The 14,995-nt window shown below is 49.6% G+C and overlaps 1 pseudogene; it reads left to right on the top strand.

The window, feature by feature from the left end:
* Positions 1 to 8,251: 8,251 nt before the first annotated feature.
* The window catches only part of LOC122676743, a 78,017-nt pseudogene continuing 71,273 nt past the window's right edge, over positions 8,252 to 14,995 (top strand).

A 14,995-nucleotide genomic window follows, 5' to 3' on the forward strand; every position in this document is an offset into this window, starting at 1 on the left:
CTTGGCATCAAGCTTCAGCATTAGTACTTCCAATGAATATCAGTACTGATTTCCTTTAGGATTGACTGGTTGGATCTCCTTAAGTCCAAGGGACTCTCAAGAGTCTTCTCCAACACCACAGCTCAAAAGCATCAATTCATCTGTGCTCAGCTTTCTTTATGGTACATCTCTCACATCCATACATGACTACTGGAAAAACCATAGCTTGTCTTGTGTTTACCTCCAAATTGAAAGTGCCCAGCACATACTTGGTACTCAGTTGATAGTGAGTGAATCACATGAATCCATTAGAGAATAATTTATTCATTTGACAAAATGGCTATTAGCCATTAGTTCATTAGCCATGTGGCTACTATGTGCTGGGCACTGGGCTACACCTGGGAATGTGATGATGGACATGTCGGCATATCTCTGCTTTCATGAGTTTGGGAGTAGTCAGAGCTTAAAAGGTGTGGGGCAGCCCTGGATGCGCAGAGACTTGAGGAAGGAAGGCCAGAGACTGAGCCCAGCCAGAGGAAAGAGGCTAAGGGCTTACTTCCCCTGGGCATTGTCAAGTGGTCCCAGTACAAAATGATTTAAGATAACATGTTGACACGACTTGTTCTTAGGACTGATAAGAGGTTAGAGGAAGTGATGTGACAAGAAAACCTCTTGTCTTGTTGAAAGTGAGAGGGGGAGGGAGGCAGGAGGAGGGATCGGGATGGGGAATACATGTAAATCCATGGCTGATTCATGTCAATGTATGGCAAAAACCGCTACAATACTGTAAAGTAATTAGCCTCCAACTAATAAAAATAAATGAAAAAAAAAAAAAAGAAAGTGAAAGGAAAGTGAAGTCGCTCAGTTGTGTCTGACTCTTTGTGACCCCGTGGACTGTAGCCTACCAGGTTCCTCCATCCAAGGGATTTTCCAGGCAAGAATACTGGAATGGGTTGCCATTTCCTTCTCCAGGAGATCTTCCCGACCCAGGGACTGAACCTGGGTCTCCCACCTTGTAGGCAAATGCTTTACCGTCTGAGCTGGGAATAAAATCTTACCTACTCCCTCCTTCACCAACAGCTGCTGCCCCAGGCTCATGAAGGCTGGTGTTAGGACACAGTTCTGCCTCTGGAAGGTAGCCAGTCTCTGTCATCATAAGCCTTAAATTCTTGCTCCCCCTTAACTAAAATTCTTTACACACCCAGGTTTGAACCCTGACTCCATCACTTACATGCTATCTGACCTTACAACTCTGCTCAGTCATTCATTATGTGACCTGAGATAAACCTCTCTCGGGCTCAATGTCTTCATCTAGGAAATGGAGATGTTAATCTTTCTCACCAAAGTGTTGAGGATTTAATGGGATGATGCCTGCAAAGTGTTTAGCACAGGACCTGAAGGTAATAAATACTATTGGTATTAGCATTAGTATTAGTATTATCTGTCCCCTCACACAGGGCTGAAGCAGTGGCACAATGGCAGCGCAGTAAACTTGGAAGTCCCAACACCAGACTTCAGCCCCAGCTCTGCCATTCACTTGCTGCATGATTTTAGACAAAACCCTTATGACTTTGGAGCCACCCTCTTTTTTTATTTTGACAAAGGCAACAACAATAAGCACTTTACCCAAGGAGTGGCTTGAGAGGTCCAGGGGGTGACAATGTGGGGGTCTTTAGGGCATCAAGCAGCCCAGAATCAGTGCTGGTTATGAAAGAATGCTTTGGGATCATAGGCTGTGGGACGTTGGGAGGCTCTGCCTACGTGGAGCTGCAGAAGGATGAACAAGGTCCCCGATAACCGTAATTCCACAGTAGGGCTTGCAGTTAACTCATCTCTGTTACCTTAAAAGGAGAGGTAGTCAATCTTCCTGGCCTCAGGCAAGCTTTACCACCAGACATGGGGAAATTGAGGCTGGAAATTGAGACATGGTGTGTCTGCTGGGGGACCCCAGACAGCATCTCCCATGGTCTCTCTTGTGCTAGAGAGACCGGCCCCTGCCTGTCTGACTGGGAGACCTTGGGCAGGTAGGTTCTGGCTGGATCTCAGGGCCAAGTCAGCAGGATGCTTTCCATCTGCGTGGGGTTCCTTAGCTGTTCACACCTGTGCAAGCCTGTGTGTGCCCGTCCGTGGTCATGGAGTGTTGGAACCACAGACCTGACCCAGAAGCTGTTCTATCCATTTTGTCTCAAAGGCACAAACAGAGGCTTAGGCAGGCGAAGTCTCCTCCAAAGTCACACATGATTGGCAAAGTGCGGGGGGCGGGGGCAGAACTCAGGAGTGAGACCTGACTCTGGGTTGCCTATGTTTTCCCTCGTTAGAGTAGCAGCTGTGCTCCCTGCTGACTACCGGCAGAGTCATGTCCGGAGCGGGGTCCCGGGGGAGGCATGGAGGAATTTGGAACAATCCAAGATTTGGGGTTTTAATGGTTTCCTAGTGTAGCATCATCAAGAAGGCAGCACTCAGCTGACCCTGGAGGAGGGCACATGGAGTACCAGAGGGATTCTGCTTGCCAGAGGAATGAAGCAAGGGTGGGAGGAGAGAGATTGAAAAGAGAGACATGGAGACCGATGGCAGGAAGTGGGAGGAAAGCCTCATTTGCTCATTGTCAAAATGTCATTTCCTTGAAATTATTTGACAAGCAATTTCCCCTTGAGATCTCTTCTACGGAGTTGACTTCTATCACAAAAGACTCCTTTCTTTCTCTTTCATTTTCTTTCTTCCTCTCTGTCTCTTTCCCTCTCCTGCTTTTTCTTTCTTTCCCCCTTCACTCCTTTCTTTTTCCCTTCCTTTCTCCTCCACTCTTTCCTCTTCCTTCCCTCCTCTCTCTCTCTCTCTCTCTCTCTCTTGTTCTTCCACTGAAATGGCCCAGGGCTCTTTGGGAAATGGACTGGGGGTGGATAGAGTAGCCTTGGAAGCTTGGGGCTGCAGAGGAAATGCCACTTTCCTGTCCCCATGCTCCTAGCAAGGAGCTACAGAGATGGCCTGAGTGTGCTAAGACCCTCAGCTAACCCATCTCCTGTGCTACCCACCAAGGTCTTTTACTCTGCAGACTGCCATCCTAGTCACGCTTTCTCCCTTTATGTAGAGCAGTGATGGGTGAGGCAGGGGACAGAAGGAAAAATGGTGGTGCAGCTACAGCCGTAATGGAGGGACCCTTGAACTGGGTTTCTCATCAATTAAACAAGAATGGCAACTCCCAGCCAGCTGACTTCCCAGGGCTGCTGTGAAGACCTGGTATATGGTAAACTTCCAGGTGCCAACATTTGATACTTTGGGAAATGACTGATAGGGTTGTTGAGACCAGCTGTCCCCTTTGTCCCTGCAGGTACAAAAACACTTGTGGTGGCTTCAGGGCCATGCCACCAGGAGTCTTGCCCCTGGAGGGTTGGCATTCTGGGAGGCTTGTCTGTACCAGGGGCCCAGCTCTTTCGTCTGCCCTGAGCTTCCTGCCAACATGAGACTGGTCTCCATCTTCTAGAGCTGAACAGGCTCTCTCAGGTACTCATGAACTCCTCAGAGTTGATCAATCTATCCTAGAATTGAAGAAGAAATTTATTTGCAGTGAATTTTGGCTTCCCAAGTACACTGCTTTCCCCTAGAGTTATAACCCCTTAGCTGAGGACCCTTCTAGAATGAAAGTTTATCTGAGATTTCATCGGAAAAAAAGAATCACGAAGAGGATCATGTGTCTACTGGTTTCCAAGCAACAGACAAGCTTACTTCCTATCTTTGGCTCTGTGTGACTTCAGAGCAAATAAGTCAGACAATTACCTGGAAACAGGAAGTGAAAGTCTATGCCATCTGTAATCATTTGTTAATGCAGTAGGCATTTTTGAAATGTCTGCTCTGTGCTGGACTCTGTGCTCATCTTGATCAGGTGAATCACATGTCCTCCCTGCTCACAGACTGCCAGGGAGACAAACATCCTCGGGACAAGCCCTCTTGAGGCAGTGAGTGTGATGATGGGGAAATGTATGAAGTGTCCCTGAACCAGAGTGACTTGGCTTCTGGATGTCACTGCAGGGAGCCAGAAACCTGGAGCAGAGAAGAGTCTGAGGGTTGGAAGAGTTCTAGTCCCAGGGGAACTGGGGAGCAGACCCCCTTTCTCCCATCTCTTGTGGCTTAAGATTATTCCTCACCTTCATTCTCTGGTTTGCCCAGTGTCAACTGGGAAGTCCAAAAGGAGGCTTCCTGATGTGAGAGCCCAGCGACGTAGGATGGGAAGGCCCAGAGCAGGGACAAGAGTGGGAAGGCTTCCACTCAGATTGCCCTATGTGAGGAGAGGAGAGGCGAGACTGATTCACACTCCAGTCTGCAGCTCTCTCATCTCTGTGGCTGCCCTCAGTCCTGGGCCAGGGTTCTAGCCCAGCCCCAGGTCCTTCAGCCAGATGGCAAATCTCCTTCCTACTTTCTGGTGCTGTGCACTTTTCCCCCAGGAGTATGAAGAGTCTGAGCAGCCCTCTTGAGTGGAGTGGTGAAGTATGATGAGTAAGAGCATCAACTCTGTAGCCATACTGCTTGGGTTGAAATCTTAGCTCTGCCTCCTGCTCGCTCTGAGTCCCTGGGTAGTTTGCTTAACCTTCCTGTGCCTCAGTTTCCTCATTTGTAAAATGGGGATAATAATGGCATCTTCCTCAAGGGCTTCTGTAAAGGTGCTGCTGCTGCTGCCATGTCACTTCAGTCATGTCCGACTCTGTAAATTTGAGTAATCATGTATAAGATGCTTAGGACATCGGCTGAAACATAGTGGGTCCCATGTAAGGGGGAGAGCTCTATCATTGTTAAGGAAGAGTGAGGCCAAGAGGGCACTGTGCCTGTTGTCCAGTCTGGGCTACTCCAGGCTCCATTAAAAGAGGACTCCAGCCAGGCGACAATGGGGGCGGGAAGGGGGCAGCACATGGCCAAGGCTGCTTCCACCCCAGGAAAGCCCCTCTTCTACTGTGGACATTCCTCTGGATCCTGTTGTGAAAAGAGCCCTGTTCTGGGGGCCAGGAGGGTGCTGGGTTGGTGGGGCTAGGCCTCATCCTGGAGCCAAGCGGGTGGACAGGGCCTGTGCTCCCAGCTCCCACTTGGAGTTGCTGACGGGAAGAGGAATGCAGTTTCTTGGGAGCCTCTTTCCTTCCCCTAACCACAATTGGCCCACAGAACCGCAACTACCAATCGGTCCATTCATTAGAAAGCCTCCTGATTATCCAGCTGAGCCCAGTTCCCGCCCTCTCCCTCACATTCCATCTCCCCGGCGTGGGGCTGCCGCAGCCTGCTCATCAAGCCTGGAGTGCCCTTCCACTCTCCCCTCCCAAGAACAGGAGTCTGGGATAGAATCCAGGCAGGGCCATGATGATGTCTGGGGGCTCCTTGGGGCTGTTAGATAAGAGCTGTGTTCCTGGGAATTCCCTGGCAATCGAGTGAATTAGGACTCTGTGCTTCCATTGCAGGGGGTCATGGGTTTGATCCCTGGTTAGGGAACTAAGATCACAGCCACACGGCATAGCCAAAAAGAAAAAAGAGAAGAATTATGTCCCCAGAATTAATTCCTTCTAAGAAACTGCAGTGCCCAGCTCTGTGCTAGAAGGCAAGAGGGACCAAAACTAGATGATCCAGTCGTCAGTGTGGGGTTGCAGATTTGGCTTCGCCTCAGCCAGCAACCTTGGCCAACTTGCTGGAAACTTCTGCACGTCAGTTTGTTCATCTGTAAAATGAGGATTATAACAATTGTTAACTCCTGTGAGTAGTGATAATATCAAATTAGAAATTTCCTAGAAAGTAGTCTGAACTCTTGGAAGACTCCTGCAGATGTTGGCCATCACTAGTAGAGAACTCTGGGTTTAAAATTGGATTTCAAGTCCAGATCTGCTTCCTAGATGCAAAACATAGAGCAATGTAGGAATCTGTTTTTGAATCTCAGATTCCTCATCTGTTAAGTGGAAATTAAGTGGACATAATGCTACCTGTCTTAGTTTGTAAAAAGTCAATACCAGAAATAACCAGACTCTTGTTGCAGAGCAAATGTTCAATGAATGTTAATTACAATCATTCAGAGAAGTAGCAGTGGTGATATGGCCAGAGGGAACTGGCCATGGGAAGTGAACCAGATTCACACACCTCTTCTCTTCCACACAGCTGTAGTTCCCCATGCTATAGTCACTCAATAAATATTTGCTGATTTATAAAGGATGATTGATCCTAGACTCTGGCATCAATATTCCGCACCAGGCCTGGGGCCTCTTTCAAGGGACAGGGGACCATCTTGCCTGGAGCCCCTCTCCCCTCCCTTTGTCCCCCTCCTTAGGCCAGATATTTGCTTTCCTTAAAGCTCATAAAACACTATTTCACTTACGCAAGAAGGCTGTCATGCCAAAGCTATTTTATTATGAAGAAAGCAGAAAACCATAAAAAAATATTTTTAGAACACAACAGTAGAACTCATGTTCTGTTTCTTCCTTGAATCTGAAAAATAAGATCATGGACTATATGCTTAATTTTTAAACCAACTTCAGTGGGGTCTTCCTAAAGCTGAATTTTGAGGAGGTGGTCCTAGACTATGAACCCATGTCATCTTGGATACTCTGGGCCGCTAGGGAGTTTCACCCCTTTTTGCAGGTGGGAAACAGTCCTCTAGAGAAAAATTAGACATGTATCTCTGGAACCACGGACACTTTTCCAGACATTAATTAACTTGTTCACTTAATGAATATTGGCACCCACTGATCGCCAAGCCCTAGTCACTAAGACCAAAATCACTGAAGAAGATCCATCCTTACCTACAAGGCACTGTCAGACTGTGAATACACTGCTGCCAGACGGAGCGGCAGTGTTACATGGAGCTCGGAGCAGGTAAGTGGGTGGGGAGTCAGGAGGGCTTCTAGGAGGAGGAGACCTTGGAGCTTCATTGAGAGCAATACAGAATACCTGTACCTGGATAGCAATACAGCAGCACAGGTACAGAAATGGAGAAGGGAGAAAACTAAAAGGTAAACCTGCCAGGGAGAAAAAAAGAAAGAAATGGGGAAGAAATTCCAGAGAGAGGAAACAGCATGCACCAAGGCTAGGAGAGGTAAGCGACGGTGCAGTGGGCTCTGGGCAGTACAACTATTTTGGAATGATTGGAGCTGGGGAGAAAAGATAGAAGTGGGAGAGAGGCCCAGAGGTCTTATCCACAACATTTGACTTTTTCATGAGAAGCTGCTGAGGAAGCTGGTCGGGGGGGGTGGGGGGAGGGCAGGTGACAAGATTAGATCTTCCATCCATTCATGTTGGTGCACGTTTTCTGAGCCCAGGGTCCTGTCCTTAGGTTATGAGGGGCCCATAAAGAGATGCATATGGTACTGAGTGGACTCTTGTCCTCAGGAAATGCAGTGTCTAATCAGGAAGTGTGCAGGTTTGGGCTGACAGAGACTTAACTACATTTATCAGCTGAAGGGATGTTGCCTACAGAGAAAGAGGCTAAACAGATGGAGGGACGGAGGCCACTGGAGGAGCAGGGTTCCTACTGGCAGGCAGAGGCAAGATCAAGGATGCAAGGAAAGATTTGTAGGGTCAAGAGAAGAGATGTTTTGCCTTTGATGTCAGTGGTGTGCGTTTGGCAGAAGAAAAGGGATTCAGGAGACTGAATGCTGTTGAGAGAGAAGTTTAGGTGATCAATGATGGGTCTAGGTGGGGAGGGAAGGTGGAGGGACCATGAGAAGTTCATTGCCTCACTCAGGAAACATGACACCTGGTTATTGAGCCCTGCAGGGATCAGGGACAGAATAAAACTGCTAAAGTTCCCTCCCCCAGAAGCTCATGGCCTTCTTCTGCCTGGCCTGCTGTTCCTTCCTACTCCTCCTGGGTCCTCCTGTTGAAATGACCTTTCAAGGTGCTGCTGCAATGGGCCTGCTCAGGAAGCCTTCCTGTTGCTCTCAGCAGGAATGCTTTTTCCCTCTTCTGGATTCCACAGTGCTTTTCTCTCTGCCTCTCCTCTGCTTGTGTCTCCCTTTGCGTGTATAGTTCTTACACTTCTACCAACTAAACTGAGCTTCTAGAGACAGCTTTTGGTCTCCCACAGGACCCAAATATACTAAGTGCTCAATAAAAGTTTTGTCGAATGGATGAATTCATCAATGAATGAGTGAATGAATGGATTTCAAGAGCCCAGGTCATCCCCCCTGCTGGAAACGACCTCCCCTCCCCATACCTAAGTTGAGCTCCTCTTTCCCCATCCCACTGTGGCCTGTCCCCCGGCTGGCTGCTGGATCACATGCTAGTCACAGGTCCTCTGTGCTTGGTTGAGGTCATGGGCTCAGGCAGGATGCCAGAGCTGCAGGCTTGGAACTCACTGTGTCGGTGAGATGAGGTGTGGGCAGAGCCTGGGGAACCTGTGCAGACTGCAGAGAGCTGCGTGCTTATCAGGATGCTAGAGCAAGCTTTGGGCCTTCCTCCCTCCCGGCCTCTCATTTCTCTGCTCTGGCCTTTATGTGTCTGCAGGGCAATCCTGTCAGTGGGCACCATCGGCCACTGTGGCTCCCTTAGTGCCCCAGTGGCCCCACACGTGCCTCTTCCTGGCGGCAAGGCCTTCCCCTGGTTGGTCCAAGCCTGTGCTTCAGCCTCATCTCCTGTCATCCCCCTGTAGGCCCGCGAAGAGTGGATACACACCTGCTCAATGAATCTTTACTGAGTGCTTACCATGGCCTGGCTCAAGGTTAATTGCTGGAATTTTCACAGTAAAAGACAGTCTGCTCTCCAGGAGCTCACGGCCAAGTAGGGCTAGAGGAGGTTTGACAAGTAAGTAGCCGACTCCAGTGCCCCAGCCTGTAGTTAGTGACTCGGACAGGAAGCCCAGGTTGGGACCCGCAAGAGAGGGTGGGGGAGTCTGGCACAGTCTGCGGGGGAGGGGAGGGGAGCGCCAAGGGCAGAAGAGAAGGGAGGGGCATTTCGAGGAGAGCGAGCAGCAAAGGCTGAGGGCAGAGAGGAGTGTGGTTTGGGGTGGCCACGTGTGAGTGACAGGGGTTTGATGGGGTAAGGACCGGTTAGGCCAGAGACCTGTCACTAGGCCCCCATCCCCACTCACAGAAGTAAACCTCCCAGCTGCCACCTTCTCTAGAAATTTCTGTTTCTCCGACTTGCGTGGTTTCGTCCTTGTCAGAAGCCCATGGCATTTTTGTCTCCATCTGGGCGTCCTTTTCCACATTCCAGCTTATTTTAGGCCTATGTGTGTAGCTGCTCTGCCCTCTCCACCAGACTGGGGGCTCCCCCAGAGTTGGGACCTGTTGTTTCTATACTCTCCACAAATACTGAGCCAGGTGTTGGGTACTGAGAATGCAGCAGAGACTTAGACGGACACATTGAATTCAAACACCAAAGTGTCCACCAGACTGCCTCTGTCCCTTCATCAGGCCCTCTGATGAATCATCAGGAGGTCATTTCATGAGTAAAGAATTCATCCAAATGGACGAGAGTCGTCTGGTGCCACTTGCTATGCGACGTTTAGCAAATCTCGTAACCTCTCTGTCAGGGATGAAAGAAACACCTCTCTCAGGGCGTGGTCATGATAAGATGCAGTTAGAAACGAGGAGGTGCCAGGTGAACTTTGCAGCAGGCTCCTGAGGCCAGAGGTTTGGGGGTGGCTGCTCTTCCACTGCCAGCAGAGTGCACCTTCCAAGAGTTGCTCACTCTCGATCTGGACTCCCTACCCGGACACGGCCCACAGGCTCAGCTCGGCTCACCTCAAGTAAGTCTCCTCTCCAGCTTGCCCTGATTCTTTTTTTTTTTTCCACTCAAAAAGGAAAAGCTCCTCACCCTACTAGACGACCTCACATGTGAGGGTGTAATTTCCAAACGCAGTTTCCAAGACTGCAGTTTATCCTCTAATTCTGCTTCTTGGTTCCTTTAACCTCTGTGTTGTATTTCATCCAAATTTCAACATCAGAAGAATGATAGGTTTTCAAGCATGCTCATATGCCAGAGCCCCTAGAAGCTTGCACATTTGTGGAACTGAAAAAAAAATTAGTATGTACAACTTCCAATCACCCTTGAAAGTGAAAAGTGAAAGTGTCAGATGTTCAGTTGTGTCCAACTCTTTGTTGGACTGTAGCACCCAGGCTCCTCTGTCCATGGAATTCTCCAGGCAAGAATACTGGAGTGGATAGCCATTCTCTTCTCCAGGGGATCTTCCTGACCCAGAGGATCAAACCCAGGTCTCCTTCATTACAGGCAGATTCTTTACGGTCTGAGCCACTAGGGAAGCTGAGCTAAATCAGAGATCCCTGAGTCCTTGATTCTCATGGAGATAAACAGTAGCTGAAGCCAAGGTTTAAGATTTAAGAAGAATGTCAGGATCTCATGTCCTAAATGGTGATTGAAGGAAGGGGGTCATCATTTATGTTTAGGGATGGGACTTTTGCTCTAGGGAACAGAATCTGAGAGCTCTGGATCTCAGAATTGAGCCTCAAGAGCAAAGGCCCAGTATCATAACAGCTGCTGGCCTCCCAGCTACCCTAACATTCCCTATTTTCCATTTTCCTTTCCTTTTTAGGAGTCTACACCAAAATGCTTATGAGTTCTTGACTTTCCCTTTCTCTTTCTGTCCCTTCCTAGAAAGGTCATGGAACATGGCAGCTAGCTAGGAACATGGACTTCAGAGCAATACTGTTTGGGTTCAGTACCTTTGTAGTTACTTTCGTGTGACCTGGGACAAGCCTTCTGTGCCTCCATTGCCTTACTTGTAAAATGGTCAGGATGATAATAAACTGGTCTCACAGGCATTGGTGAGGGGTCAATGAGTTAACACAGGGGTCAGCAAACTGTTCTGTGAAGGGCTAGGTGGTAAATATTTTTGGTTTACTGTCCATACTGTCTCTGTCATCACTGTTCAACTCTACCATCATGTTTATCTCAAAGGCAGCCATAGACAGTACTTACATCAGTGGTGTGCAGGGTGATAAAGCTTTGTTTATAAAAGTAGGCCAGGAGCTGGATTTACCCTGAGGCTCACAGTTTTTACCAAGTTAATACACAAAGAAAGTGCTTGGCTTGTCGTAAGCACTCAAAAAATGTTAGCAATTATTATTCATTTATGAATAAACTAAATTTGAGCAGTTATTCTGTGCAGGCGCTGTCCTCACAGCTGAGAGCAACATAGACAAGGTCCCTGAGCTGGTGGAGCCTGTGTTCTTATTGGGGGGTGGGAGTAGATGAGGAGACAAATGACAGGAGATAGCAGATGGTGTAAGAGCAGTTATGAGAAGAACTAGGGGCTGAGATAGTGACAGTCAGGGAAGATCTCTTAGAAGCCATGATGTTTCAGTCAAGACTGTGACGAGGACCCAGCACGATGCCACTCTGAGAAAAGAGTTCCGGGCAGAGGGCCCCACCAGCTCTGGCTCCCTCTTATGAACCAGCTGCAGGGTCTGCAGTGCTGGGAGGACCGGGAGAAAGGAAAGGAGAAGGAAAAGACAGAAAGGAAAACAGGGCTCCCTTCTGACTTGCCACTCAGGGCGCTGCAGGGGCTGTGGGGAAGAACCTACAGCCCCTCTCCTGGGGTATGTCCCTTCCCTCAATGCTCTACTCCTCACCCCAGCTCCCCTCTCACCTTTTTTCCTCTCACTGCCTGCCTCAAGGCCCTCAGCCCAGGCGTGGCACCCACATCCGCTCTTCACGTCTACCTCTGGCTCCCAGGCTTGCTACCTCCAGCTGCTCACTACTGCAGCTGGAGGGGATCCCTTCGCGCCGTCCAGCAGGTGAGCAGCAGGGTCTGGCTTCTGCTTCCCCCTGCATGGGGAGATGGGAACTCAAGACAGGAGATGAAGTGGATTTCACTGGAGCCGCTCCTAGACACAGAGCCTGGAACCCAAAGGGTACTCAGAATTCCTGCCTTCTGGTCATGGTTCCCTCAACCTTGGGTTGAGAAAACACCTGTGTGTGTATGGATTCTGGACTCCAAGTTCCCTCTTTTCCCCATCTCTACACCCAAACTTGTGGCTTGCTCTCTCTCTTTCTTTTCATTTTTTAATTAATTATTCTAATTGGAGGATAATTACTTTACAATGTCATGATTTCTTCCCCCATACGTCTACATGAATCAGCCATGGGTATACATGTGTCCCTCCATCCTGAACCCCCGCTCCCCACCCACTTCCCACCCCATCCCTCTAGGTTGTCCCTGGGTGCCCTGATTGATGCATCGAACTTGCACTGGTCATCTAGTTTCCATATGGTAATATACATGTTCGTGCTATTCTCTCAAATCGTCCCACCCTCGCCTTCTCCCACAGAGTCCAAAAGTCTGTACTTTACATCTGTGTCTCTTTTGCTGCCCTGCTCTCTCTTTCAACATCTATACTGAAGTGTAACTGATATACACAGAACTGTACAAATTTAATGTACACAATCTGATGAGCGTGAACAGATGCATATACCCATGAAACCATCACCACAACCAACATATCCATCACCTCCAACAGTTCCTGTGTCCCTTGGTGTTTTGTTTTGCTTTGCTTTGCTTCTGTGGTCAGAACGTTTACAGGAGGTCTACCCTCTTAACCAAATTGTAAGTGTATGAAATGGCATCGTTAGCTATAGGCACCTCAGCCTTCTCTTACTAAACATTCTGACTCCCACCAGAATCTTGTGGGATGACCTAGCTGAGGAACTAGGCAACCACATGTGATGTCCGTCTCCTAAATTCTAAACTCCTGCGACTTCAGGGGTTGGAGCCAGTCTGCCTCGTGGACTGTCACAGTGAGTTCACTCTTGCCAGCTTCTATGTCAGAGGGATGGGTTACTTGACCTGATCCCAGTCCCAGGATACACCCTTCTGGGAGCTAGTGGCCCTCTGCCCACCTCCTTCAGTTCTCACTTCCTTAAAAAGCCTTGCCAGATTTTGTCCCCACGCTGATGCCCTCACTGGCTCCAGAGTCCACCCCGCCTTCACCCCAACCAGGCAGCCAGGGTTGGAATGGTGTCTCCTTGCTCCTTCTTGGATCTCGCACCTCTCATCTGGCGGTGACAGGGTCTCCAGGGCTGCGTGACTCACCAGCAACTGGCGTTGTCAGCCTGGCCGTCATGTGGCGCTGTGGGACCCCAGCGGGTGGGCGGGCAGCGCTGGTCAGGCAGGCTTGCTCGCGGCATGCTTGGGGGCCTCCCTCCCCACTCTTTGCTGTCCTGTGCTGTTGTCTTGGTGCCCAGGAAGCCTGTGGGGGAAAGAGAGTCTGGCCCCTCTTCCTGTCAGCGATGACTCTCTGCTTGGAGCTGACCCTCTGGGGTGAGTCACCGGGAAGGGGAGGCAAGCCCTGCAGTGGAGCAGGAAGCCCCAGAGTGCAAGTGTTCCTTCCACAGCCCAAGGCTGCTGGAGGTCTGAGGCTGGATAGGGGTCTCCCAGTTGAAAGAGGGGCTTGAAACAGGCTCCCCGAGACCCTCTACTGGGAGTGGTCTGCAGACTCCTGTCTCCCCCAAACCCTTGCAAGCCACACCAGACTAAACATGACTTTGACCATGTCACAGCTTTTGCTTGTAATCTTTGGAGGCTCCTTATTGCCTCTGGGATGAAGTCTGAGTGCCTTAACTTGGCCCCACCTGCCTTTTGACCTCATCTTCCTTTATCCCACTCCTGCCCTCCACTCCCATCAGCTGGCCTCCTCCGCTCCTAATTGTAGCATACCCACAGCCATCCCACACCTTTGTCTTTGCCATGCCCCTTCTGCACCACTCCCTGTGATGACTTTTCTTTTCTAGATGCACCCAGACTCTAAACTCCATTTCCATTCTCACATCACCCATCCATCCATTCAAAAAATATATCTGGAGCACCTTCTACTAGAGTGCCAAGCTCTATGCCAAGAGCTGAGGTTTCAACCACCTGCAAGCTAGACAGGTAAGTGCTGAAAGACCTCCCAGGCTTGTGGATGAGACAGACATAAAAGGGCAATGCCAGCATAGCCAGGTGAGCTCAGGGTGCTAGGGGAACACCCGGGAGGGGCACCTCATCCAGCCTTGAGAAGATGATGGTGGTCTTTCTTTGTATGTGTGGACCTTTTTGAAGTCTTGATTGAATTTGTTACAATATTGCTTCTGTTTCATGTTTTAGGTTTTTTGACACATGGGATCTTAGCTCCCTGACCAGGAATTCAACCCACACCCCCTGCACTGGAAGGCAAAGTCTCAACCACTGGACAGCCAGGGAAGTCCCAAGCATAGTGGTTTTGCTGGAAGAGGAGATGCTGCTGATTTCTTGAGTGTGAGTAGGAGTTAGGTAGGCAAGAGAACCAGGGAGGGAATGGGGCAGCAAGGATGTTGGGGCCAGAGAAAGCAAAAAAGTAGGAAGGCCTGGGGCAAGAGAGTGCATTCTAGGAACTGAAAGTTGATCATAATGTTTGGAGTGGAGAGTGTGAGAGGGAGTGTGGCAAGAGGAGAGGCTGAAAGTTACCCAGGGGCCCTGGAAAGTTTAAAATTTATCCTAAGAGCCACAAGAAGCCAGTAAGAAGTTTACAGTGGAGGCTTACAATGAGCAGATTTGCACTTTAGCTGGTCTAGAGTGACCAAAGCGTAGATTATGGATTGGAGGAGGGCAAGGGATGGGCTCAGTGATCTCTTAGGAGGTGATTTACGTGGTCTGAGTGAGAGGTAGTGGTGGCTTGAACCAAAGGATGGCCGGGGAGCTGAGGCCAAGAGGAAGGGTCCAAGGCCCTTTCCAGCTAACAGGACTCGAAGGTTGCTTAGGCATAGAGGTGGAGGGGAGAATAGTCAAGCATGCCTCCCAGCTTGTGATTAAGCAGATGGGCAGTGGGGCTATTCTACTGAGAGGAGCAGGCCTACTGGCAGGGGACGATGAGTGCAAACTTGGGCTTGTTCAGTTTGAGCTCCTGAAGGGGCTGTTGAGGGCAGGCAAGTGCCAGAGAGTGTGGACAAGGCTAGGTTTCTGGAGAGAGGTCTGTGTTGGAGGGATAGTCTTGGGGCCCAGCTGTACTTGGTCATTGAACTCGGAGAAGATGTTCTTTCCCTCTTCCATGAAGCCTTCTCTGCTTCCTCCAGTTGCCCACACCCA

This window comes from Cervus elaphus, chromosome 20, assembly GCF_910594005.1.
Source record: "Cervus elaphus chromosome 20, mCerEla1.1, whole genome shotgun sequence".
Classification (NCBI taxonomy): domain Eukaryota; kingdom Metazoa; phylum Chordata; class Mammalia; order Artiodactyla; family Cervidae; genus Cervus; species Cervus elaphus.